Consider the following 11050-nt stretch of genomic DNA (forward strand, 5'->3'; position numbering starts at 1 on the left):
GTGGGCCTTCCAAATTTGGTTGCACCTTGACTAGTATAGCCCCACTAGCTCTCGGCGATATTTTTTTTTTTTTCCCCGGTGTCAGGCGCCACTCCATCTATGAAGTCTTCTGCATAATAATCCTCAACCCCACTCTTACACTTTCTCGGTTAAGGTCCTCAATCATTTGTTGTAATTCGTCCCCATTGTTGCTGAACAGGACAATGTCATCTGCAAACCAAAGGTTGCTGAGATATTCGCCGTTGATCTTCACTCCTAAGCCTTCCCATCCCTTCCTTGGCTTCAATACTTCTTCTAAGCATTGGAGAGATTGTGTCTTCCTTGCCTGACTCCGTTCTTGATAGGTAACTTTCTACTTTTCTTGTGGAGAACCAAGGTAGCTGTGGAATCTATGTATATATTTGCCAGTATATTCACGTATGCCTTCTTTACTCCTTGATTACGCAATGCCTCTATAACTGCTGGTCTCCACTTTACGTCAGTGTAAAATAAACGTTTTAGGAGAAAAAAAGTCTGATCCAGGCAAATAAAAAAGGTGGGCTCAAAGCCGCCAGTTCATTCAATATAATTTTATGCTTTACGCAGGGTATCGAACCGGAACTGAACCTAAAACCAACTAAATCGTTATTTTTGTGCGAACCGCAATTTAACTGGCAGGTTGCAGGTTTTCCACTCCGGAATGAAACCGGAAATCAAAAACAGCTTTAGGTGACCTTAATGTTCCCTTTCAGTGCCTTTAATGGCGCTAGCCCCTAGGCCTTAGGTCAACGCACGTCCTTCTCCTACCACACCCAGAGGAGGAACTGACGACGTCCCCTAACGCGCCGGCAGAGCGCGCGTTAGGACACGAACAATGGATGTCTCATACCCCCCTTAGGCAATGGCTCATACCACCGTAAACGCGGCCTCCCCATTACGACGACAGAAGAGAAGTGAAATTCTATGCTGGAATGATGAGCGGCAACGAGCCAGCTGTGGAAGACGACAACGACGCTCGAGTCATTAATGCTGATGATCATAGTTAATCATCATAATGCCGAGAAAGACCTGTCGGTTAACTGGCCCTTTCCTTAACTAAACTTATGCTCATATATCATATCTATCCTACACAACTCTTAACTTGAACCATTACCTCCTTTTAGATGGGTTTTTATTATTCTCGCGTTTTCGGAGACACCTCAACTTCCGGTTGCCTGAGGCCGAATCCGGTGTTCTCCTTGAGAAACATAATGTCGCTAGGTGCTAGCGACATAAAAATACCAGTTTCGGTACAGGTTGGCCACTTCCTCTGAAGCTTTCATTCCATGCACTTGTGGACTCAAGTGCGCTACCTTTTTTACAAATGCCCACGGGTTTGCTATCATTCTACAAGTGGCACCACCCTTATTGTGGGCTTTCAACGGGTCGTGCCGTGGGCAGGCATGTTAGTAATACATTCATGAGCATTTGAAATTGATAGCCGCCAAATAGTTTTCCAGCGACCTTCGAGCGACCAGTCGCGCAGAAATTTTGCGTGTATTCACGGGCTTCTTTCACGCTCGGAGAAAAACTTTTACGTATAGCACGTATTCAGCAACAGAAAGCTGTATCGGCGAGTTTTAACAGCGAAGCTGTTTAAGCCAGCCGTAATTTGTGGTGCGTAGCCGTGGTAGCCATGGCAACCCGGAGGAGAAGGAGACCGCGTGCATGCGCACACGGTCTCCTCCTCGCCAGCTCCCTGCCTTCTCGACCCCTGCTTCTCTTCTCTCCGCGGCGCGCTGAGCCAGGAAAAAAAAAGCGAAAGCTTACACTAGGCCGCGCAAAGCTCAAGACATAGCAAAGCTGGCCGATTGATATCGAGCGGCTAGCCTCCAACGTGTTCGGCGTCGGCAAGCAGCAGCGTTCTTGGCACTGTGCCAACCTTGGTTAGCCTGACTGCGTTTGTGGCATGCCAGGAACGCTGTCGCTCGTAGGCGCGGATGCGTCCAGCGCTAGTCACGCGAAATGTCGCTAAAGGGAAGGTACCTCCGAAAATGATCGCTCGAGAATACTTCCTACATGCGTAGTTAAGAGTAATCAAGTTAAGACCTAGCAGGCAACCAAAAAATTAGGGGGTTTTATGTGCCAAAACGACGATCTGATTATAAGGCACGCCGTAGGCACGCACGACAATTTGGACCGCCTGGGGTTCTTTAACGTGCACCTAAATCTAAGTACACGGGTGTTTCCGCATTTCGCCCCCCTCAAAATGCGGCCGCCGTGGCCGGGATTCGATCCCGCGACATCGTGCTCAGCAGCCCAACACCATAGCCACTGAACAACCACGGCGGGTTAGCAGGCAACCAAGTTCATGCCTAGCAGTAGCAGCCAGTAAGCTTCGCTCTGCCTAAGCTTTGCGCGAGCGAGTGCAAGCTTGCCTGATTTTTCATGTTGCTTTACAATTTTCTCATTTACACTTTTCATCTAAATATAATAATTCTGAAGTTCATTAATTAAGACTAATTATGTAATTAGGCGGAATGCGAAAAATAATGTTTATCCAAGCAATGGCAAACAACCTTACCTTGGTTTTGTCCAGCTACGTAGCATTTGCATATTTTTTCAAAGTTTGGCCCAAGTTAAGTGAAACACCCTGTATACGGAGTCATCATTCGTTAAGTTTTCCGGAATTTTTAAAAATCACCTGTAGCAGATGGCATTTTTCTTGCCCTTGAGCTGGATGATTGGAAGAGGCGGACATGACTTAGCTCGAGAAATCGAAACGCAGGTTATACTAATTACCAAAAATGCACTAATTAACTTCTTGACTAATTACTTGACGGCACATATTGCAATTTACGAATTGTAGCCAGTGAGTTTGCAAGACGTATCCACTTGAAATGAATCTCCAGGATTACACCAGTTTCGAGATATTATTTCCCAAAATGTGGGCCGACATACATGGCGTTTCAGTTACTTTTGTGCTTCAATGCATGAAAGAGCGTTTTGTTAAGAAAGTAAGAGAAACAACAGTGCACTTTCACCGCGAGTTTGATGGCGCATATCTCGCACAGCTCGCCAGTAAAGTCTTGAGCCAAGAATTTTGTTATTTGCCAAGTGCAAATCATGTGCACTCCAGGAATCAATGTATTTGTATATAGACAGCAATAAGCCCCCGTGTGAACCGCATATAAACCATGTGGCCCAGCAATCTCTGACAAGGCGGTGGATGCGGGACATCTGACGCCTTGGCCGTGAGCGGTGCTGGCTAACACTGCCAGGGCTACATCTAGTACAGTGTATAGTACACGCGCAAATACCCAATAAAGTGAACGGCAGGATGGCCACTCTGTGTAGGTAGTTTAATTGGCAACTCAGATGTGGGTTTGGCTCCCACTTATCTTTTCGCCCACTTTCATTTTCCTTATCATTCATACGTTTCAATTAAACGTGACAATTAAGGTCCCCTTTGCTTTCCGTGGCTTCATTGCCTGTTTTCTTCGTTTGGTTGTGACTAACAAAAAATCGAGTCCCTCGGACCATCATGACTGTTTATCAGGTGATCACGATAGATAGATGATAAACTCCCATCATGATAGCTTATGGCTCAAAGGAGCTTATGAATCAAATGAGCTTGTCTTGAACCGACATAGACCACCGGCTGTAAAGGCTATTTCATAGCGTCCACAAGTGATCTGCTCATTCGTCACAACTTGCATTCTGGAAGCTGTTTACAGAATTTATTTACAAATCTAGGCCATCACTGACCAGAGTTGCGGCCAGCACACACCAGTGGAAAAGTTCCATCTTAGTCGTGACTGCGGCTGCGGTTGTTTTAGCCACCTAATGTCACGTAGCGATATGTATGCCCCAGATTCTAGGGTTTCATGCCCCCTGCCCCTCCCGCCTCCTAATTTTACACTCAAATTGTCCCTCCTGTATTTTTCTATGTTGAGTAAATAGCTTCTATGGTCTATACTGCACCCTAATCAGTCAAATATATCAGTTAGTTCGTACACTGAATGCCTTTGTGGCTCATGTGTGCTTGTAAGGCAATCTTATTGTACGTAGTACATGACATGCGCCCTTATAGGCTGTTCATAGTTCCGCCATGCTTACCTTTCTTTCTATTTGCCCTATCGTCGCCCCTCCCGCATACACCCTCAAAGGTTGTTCGCTACCGGAGACGAGAAACAATAAGAGCACCACTCGATGCTTGACTCCGCGGGAAAAAAAGCTCCCCAAAAACCTCCCACTGGGCACCCACGCAACATACCAGCCCCGCACCCCGAACGCACGAACAAACACGAAGCGGCGTGAACGACAGCGCAGGTTCTCTCGGCTTGAAAGACGCGCCGGACCAGGCCGGACTCGGAGGGCAAAGCGGCGAGCAGCAACTCAATAAGAGAGAGAGCGCGACCGCAGGAGCGTGTGAGGCGGCGTGACGGGGGGTGGGGGCACAACACGGCCGGGCACCGCAACAGCGATTGGCCGGCGGTGGGCCGCGTTTCCGATCGGCTGCGCCGGCAGTCCCGCGCGCCCCCCATCGCATTAGCGCGCACGGCGGCCGCCGTGCCCTTGATTTCCCTCGGGTGCGTGTGTGCGCGCGCGAGACCGAGGGTTCGCAACCTCGGCTGGCGGCGCGGCGTTGCCGAGCGCCGCCTCTTTCCTGCCGCGGCGCGCGCACCAGTCAATAATGCAGCCACCACTACCCCGTAATTAGCAACAGTGCCGACAAAGAGCCAACTTGTAGACAGGCCCAAAATTGCTTCCACTTGCTTCTCTAATTGAGAGACACTGGGCGTCAAGCGGTGCCCAAAACGCTCCTCGCACGGTCAACGTCCACAGTGTGCAACGCTACGCCGTCGTGGTTTGCCAAGTATTGCATCATCCTCCACAAGCTGGTTCGCTTAAGGCGCTTAAATAACTGCGACACGAATCAGTCGCTGCGAAACATATCAATCTAATCGTAGGTCGAGGACTCTCAAAAGAAGCTCAAATCAGTTTCATGAGCTTCGACGAGTGGCGTCGACGCCGTGCTACCGTAAATGTATGGACCCAGTATAGGGACCCGAGATGTAGCGTAACTCGCTCTATGATGATCCAAACGCGTCTGCGGTGACATGTATCTTGACTAAGCGTTGCCTGAGATGTCGCCAGCGCTGTCTTTCTCGGTGTGATTGGCATTTGACGATCCTTAATTGACTTTGACTGGGGCATTCTACTAGTGCGCGTGCTCGCAGGGTGTACCGGGAACAGTGAGTCTTGAATTTACCCGCTGTAGTAGCCGCAGCGCTTATGGAGTCGCACTATTGCGAGGTCGTAGGTTCGATTCCCGGCCGCATTTCACCGGGGCGGAATGCAACAACGCTCGTGTTCTTAGATTTAGTTGCACGTTAAAGAACCCCAGGTGGTCAAGATTTGTCCCGCACTACAGAGTGCCTGTCCCAGAATTTTTTCATTTAGTAAGTCTCGTCAGTCGTCCTCACCAACTGCATATTTTATGCTCACCGCACAACGAACCAGCAGTCTCCACTTGGGCCTGCCCAGGGCCAAACGACTTTATACTGTGCCTGCAAATTTATATCTAATTCGATCTCTTCACTTCTTACGTCACCAAACGCCTCTTTTTCGTACAAAGCACCTGCACGAGCAAGTGGGCCGAGTGAGCTTGTCGGGCTCAAATTGTTGGCTGTTCACTTTGAAGGACACAAACACTTTGGCGAGATTTAGCACTGGCTGCGTCGGCGCCCACGGGTGACAGCATTCCAGGCACAGTATACAAGCACTCTTTCGTAACACAGTGCCAGGAACGCTGTCGCCCGTGTACGCCAACAAGTCCGGTGCGGGTCACGCCAAACCTCGCCGAAGTGATTGTACACCCGAATGCAATTACGACAGAGAATACCTCTCGTGTCGTCTCGTTTTGAGCCTGATTGTGCCAGAGACTACGGCCCGCCATGCGTGGCTAAGGCAGTAAACTCGGGCTGTGTCAGCGCTGCCTCGGTCCGCCCGCATTGTATTTCTGCAGAAAAAGTGAGAGTGCGAAGCAAGCAATCATACTTCCCCACACCTCCCATACGTGCGATGTCAGCCTCAGCTAGTGAGCCTCTTTCAAGGGCGAATGAAGCACAGCAAGCGTCGCTGTTCAGCCAATTCCGGTGCTGCAGAGCCAAAAACTAAGCACCATAGGACTGAGAAAGTTGCCGCCTCTCAGTGACTAGAAGCGAGACGCCTGCAACGTGAAGCAGACGCTGAAGGATACTGTCTATATAACATGTAACGTATTATCGTATTATATATTTCGCAGCGCGAGTTGTTGCACTACCTGCGCACATCGATGCAATCAGTGTGTTGTGAAACTGCGCTCTTACCACCGTCTCTGAGTTTGTCGTCAACTCGAGGCCTTCACGTACATTCACGTACATTCGCTATGCTATACGCAGACTCATCCAGAAATTTCCGCTTTATGTATAAATTCCGCTTTATGTTTCTTTCTTTCTTTCTTTCTTTCTTTCTTTCTTTCTTTCTTTCTTTCTTTCTTTCTTTCTTTCTCTTTCTTTCTTTCTTTCTTTCTTTCTTTCCATTGCTAAAAAGCCGGCAGATCCCACGCCCTGTGGGAATCGATGTTATGCGAAGCAGTGTGCGGGGAGCCTACCGAGTTAACGAAACGACCATGAGATCACCAAGACGTAGGCGGCTCTTTCCTGACCTACATGACACGCATGTCATGACATTCATTTCATGAGTCCTCAGGAGTCCCTTTAGCTACACCTAGGAGACCTTAAGGCCTTAGTCATGCTCATGACTATGACTTCGACCATTCGCCTTTAGCCTTTTCCTTCACTTAGTACCACGTCCGAACTCATTTCAGTGGTTTTTGAGTGTTAATCTTTTTTTCGCTGAGTCATTGTCATTTTTGCTCAGTCATGGTCAGGACTATGACTTCTACCATCATTCTTTAGTGTTTCCTTCACTTAGTACCCACGTCAGAACCCATTTCAGTGAATTTTGAGTGTTAATCTTTTTTGCTTATGTTCGTCATACAATACTGTCATACTATGCTAATCTTGGTATCGAAGAAATTAACGAAACGACCATGACAGCACCAAGACGTGGGCGGCTGTTTCATGACCTACATGACATGCATGTCATGACATATCATTTAGGTTCGTCATATACTCTTGTCATAGTATGCCAATTTTGGTACTTGCCAAGTTAACGAAATGACCATGAGAGCACAAAGACGTAGGCGGCTAGATAGATACATAGATAGATACTGTCAAAGTAGCAAATGTTCGCCAAGAAATGCTTCACATTTAAAATACAATGGCGGAGGCTAAGAGCCCCTGAGAGCCGCTTCAGTACACATTCGTCGACAGCTACCATGCCTGGCACGATCGTCGGCGCTAGTTAGTCATTTTCCTTGCGGGCAGAAGTTCACCCAATAAAGTGTTTCAGCGAAGTTTTCATCGCCTACCTTCCGAGGCTTGGGGCTTGTCATCGTCGCCTGTCTCACCGAGTACAAGCTCTCGCTAGATAAAATAAAAGATTGTGTCCCATCGTGGGTTTCGAGCCCAAATTTCGCCCAATTCATTTGCAAGTCTCAGTTCCCGCCCTCCTGTACAAAGAGGAAAGTAATCCTTCCTGAAGTCGGAGCACTTTTCGGTGTCCTAACATCACCGTGGGGCCATGCCGAGCGCGTTTGCAAGTTGTCGATCCCGGAGATAAGCTCGCTTCTATTTGGTCTTGCTGCGAATTTCGCTTCAAGAAGGTTGCTGCGCTATCCGGGACAGTTTCGCAGCACAAGAAAACGGTGACGGGCTGAGTTCCTGTGGCAGGGTCCCACCGAAGCCACCTGAGCAGGTCACATACTTAGAAGGCACGAAGCTTCTTGCAGCAGTTGAACGTGTCCAGGAGACGGGCCCGAAGTGCAGCTTCGCTACACGTATACTGGACATTTGTCTCAGGTGCGACTACGTATATATGCGTAGGACCAGCAACGGATTGCTTGATGCGGCGAGGCTTGCTGCTGTGCTCATGGTGTATAGCAAAATTAAATTAAAAGAGCGCAAAAAAGAAATTGGCAAGACTGAACACCACACGTGAGCGCTTCTGGTGTTCAATCTTGTCAGCGTTCTTGTTTTTTGTGCTCTTTTAATTTTACTATTTACTTGATGCGAACCGTGACTGAGAAGTCCAGGCCTCATTTACAGTTTGTCGTCAATATACTTGAGAAGAAAGAACTGATGATGGGTGACCTCAGACAGACCATTGTTGGTTTGCCAGAAGGACTGGTTCAGAACAAGGCGATAGAAGCAGTGCAAAAAAAAAATTAAGAATGTGCACTTTTTCCAAAGCAAGCGCGCGATTGCTGCGCTATAGCTACTGAAAGAAATGAAGCTGGACACTCTCATCAAATCCATTGTAAAAGCTGACAGTAGGCCGCTCCATTCATTTTGCATTTATAAGACGTACAACATCGGGTACCGGCTACGCCTGATTGTGTCCGAGAAGGACAGAGACAAAGGATGGTCTCACACTAGCTGCAGCTCAGATGAGCTGTTTTAAATTACCCTTTGAGCTGCATTCGTCAACACTCTTTTCAATTGACATAGAAAATCTATTTTACTTAATTCCGGATGAAGATCTTTTTGAAGCCATCAGACAAGCAACTGACGAATATGGAGAGCTTAATTTTCAAAGTGAGTTTTGCATCTTCACCACCAGGTTGATGAAGCTTCTCAAGTTTTATCTTCATTCAACAGTCATTAACTACCAGGGCAACTTGTGAGTCTAGAACGCCGGTATTTAAATCGAATTTTCCATCACGCCAGTCTTAAGTGACATCTTTTTTGGCAGCCTAAAACCACAAACAATGCAGAACATCAACGTCATATCCCCTGGCGATGAACCTACTGAGCGCTGCGCGCCAATGGTAATCGTCCCAAAGCCCTCCGGAGATATGAGAATCGGCGTGGACTTGACAGAACTAAAACGCTACTTTCTGAGAGAATGGCGTCTTTTCCCCTCCGTAGAGCACACTGTCGGACTTCTTCATGAGATAACAGTGTCCTCCAAACTAGACGCTAACTCTAGATTTTGGCAACTTCCGTTTTGTTAATTTTCTAAAAAGCTCACAACATTTATTTCGCTTTTTTGGCGCTTCTACTTGAAACGTTTACCATTTGGAATTGCGTCTGCTCCGGAACAGTTCAATAAACAGATTTCTCCTATATTACAAGGCCTCAACGGGGTTGTCTGTCCCATGGAGGGCATATTTATCTGGGGTTTGAACGAGCGTGAGCACAGTGAGACACTCAGACATTTTTCTTGAGCTACTTGTGAAGAATATGGTGATACTATACCTCGCCAGATTCGTTTCAAATATTTCGGAAGTCCTGCAACCACGTACTCTCTTGCTATCAAGAAAGCAATGATTGTTATCAAGAAGCAAGAAATCCCCAACAGCGGGATTTTAACAGACGGAAGACAGTGCTCTCATCTCGCCCTGTCCTCGAGATGTACGATCTATCCGAGAGAGACGACCGTCACAGCATCCCCCTTCAGACTCGGGGCCACCAGAAGCAATCGAATTTCAGTCATCGCTTTTTATGCCTCAAGGAAAACGCAACGCGCCAATAGGTGGATAGCAAAATGACGATGTCGTCAGCTAGCGACTTCCGGTTCGCGGGTTAGCGCTTCTGTTGCTTCGTTCAGCCTTGTCAGCAGTTTCTACAGTGCGATTCCCCGCTGTTCGCGAAGAAAACACGCTTCAGCAACGTGATTGTGGTTGGCTGCTCGGCATTAGGGTGCGCGAACTCTTCCGTGAAAGGAAAAAAAAGTGTTTCGTTTTCCATGGAATGAAGCGCACAAACGTAAATGGGTAGTTGCCGTCAAACGAGCGACCGTGAACGGCGAGCTGTGGGTACCGAACGTAGGAGCCAGAATATGTGAAGATCATTTCGCCACAGGCAAGTGTTTTGGCGAATAACTTCGTCTACTAACGTTCTAGTACAAATACCTCCTTTTTAACAATTAGTTAAATACACACAGGTACACTCAGCCAGGATCCTCGGCACATTGATTATGTGCCGTCTTCATTCCGGTACAACGAAAAGGCAACTGAGGCTGCACGAAAGAGGGAAGAGAGGTAACGTCAAAATAATTCGTGCACTTTTGAGATACTTAAATCAGTGCTTTCTCTCATGCAGTTATACACGACATGCGTCTCTTGACAAAAAACGGGAGACTGCGAAGGCACAGCAGCCGACGACATTGCGCGCGCTGGGCACCGCTGCAGACAAAACAGCCGACGAAGCGATCGACTGTACCGTTTGTTATGGGAAGCGTTACCAACAGCCACTTATTAGGTTGACTTACCACTTATTAAAAACTACTTCTAAGTTAACGAACCTTTATATCCGCTCGACAAACGTTTGCGCTTGACAAACGTTATGACTATTTGACGCGACACAAACCCGTTAGGGCATGAAATACCTGCCAATACACGAGTCTAGCGACAAGCGACGCGGTGGAGATGGCTGTCGCGTTCACTCGTCGCCTACAAGTCGTACCCCATGCGAGCGACGAGACGAGCGACGACATTTGAGCGACGTCTCCCCGGTGTTGTCGGTATGAAGGCAGCAAATACTCGCCGAAACTGGCGTTACGCGTGCTTTATTAATTTAAGTTGATGTGTTTTAGTGTAAAGAGTAGCATTAATATTTCTAAAGGTCTTGCACTACGTTATTATCCTTACACGCATCAAAATCTAGTCGTTTGCTTGTTCCGTGCGACAATCGGTAGTACTTGACTGATGTATATCCAGTTCCGACTTTGCGCCATTGGCTAGTCGCTCATAGCACTTCCGAGCGACGAATTCTAGATTCCAGAACCGAGCGATCGAGCGACAAGAACAAGCGATCTGTTTGCGCGACGGCCCGTTTCGTCGCTCGAAGCCGTCGCTCGTCGCCGTCGCGCACAAAATCGCTCTCATGCGGTTTGGGCTTAAGGGCGCCAACATAACTACGAAGGAGCGATAGCTCACACCTACGTTTTGGAACTGGCCAGCGGTGGTTATATCGTGTTT

The sequence above is a fragment of the Dermacentor silvarum genome, chromosome 1, assembly GCF_013339745.2.
Source record: "Dermacentor silvarum isolate Dsil-2018 chromosome 1, BIME_Dsil_1.4, whole genome shotgun sequence".
NCBI lineage: Eukaryota > Metazoa > Arthropoda > Arachnida > Ixodida > Ixodidae > Dermacentor > Dermacentor silvarum.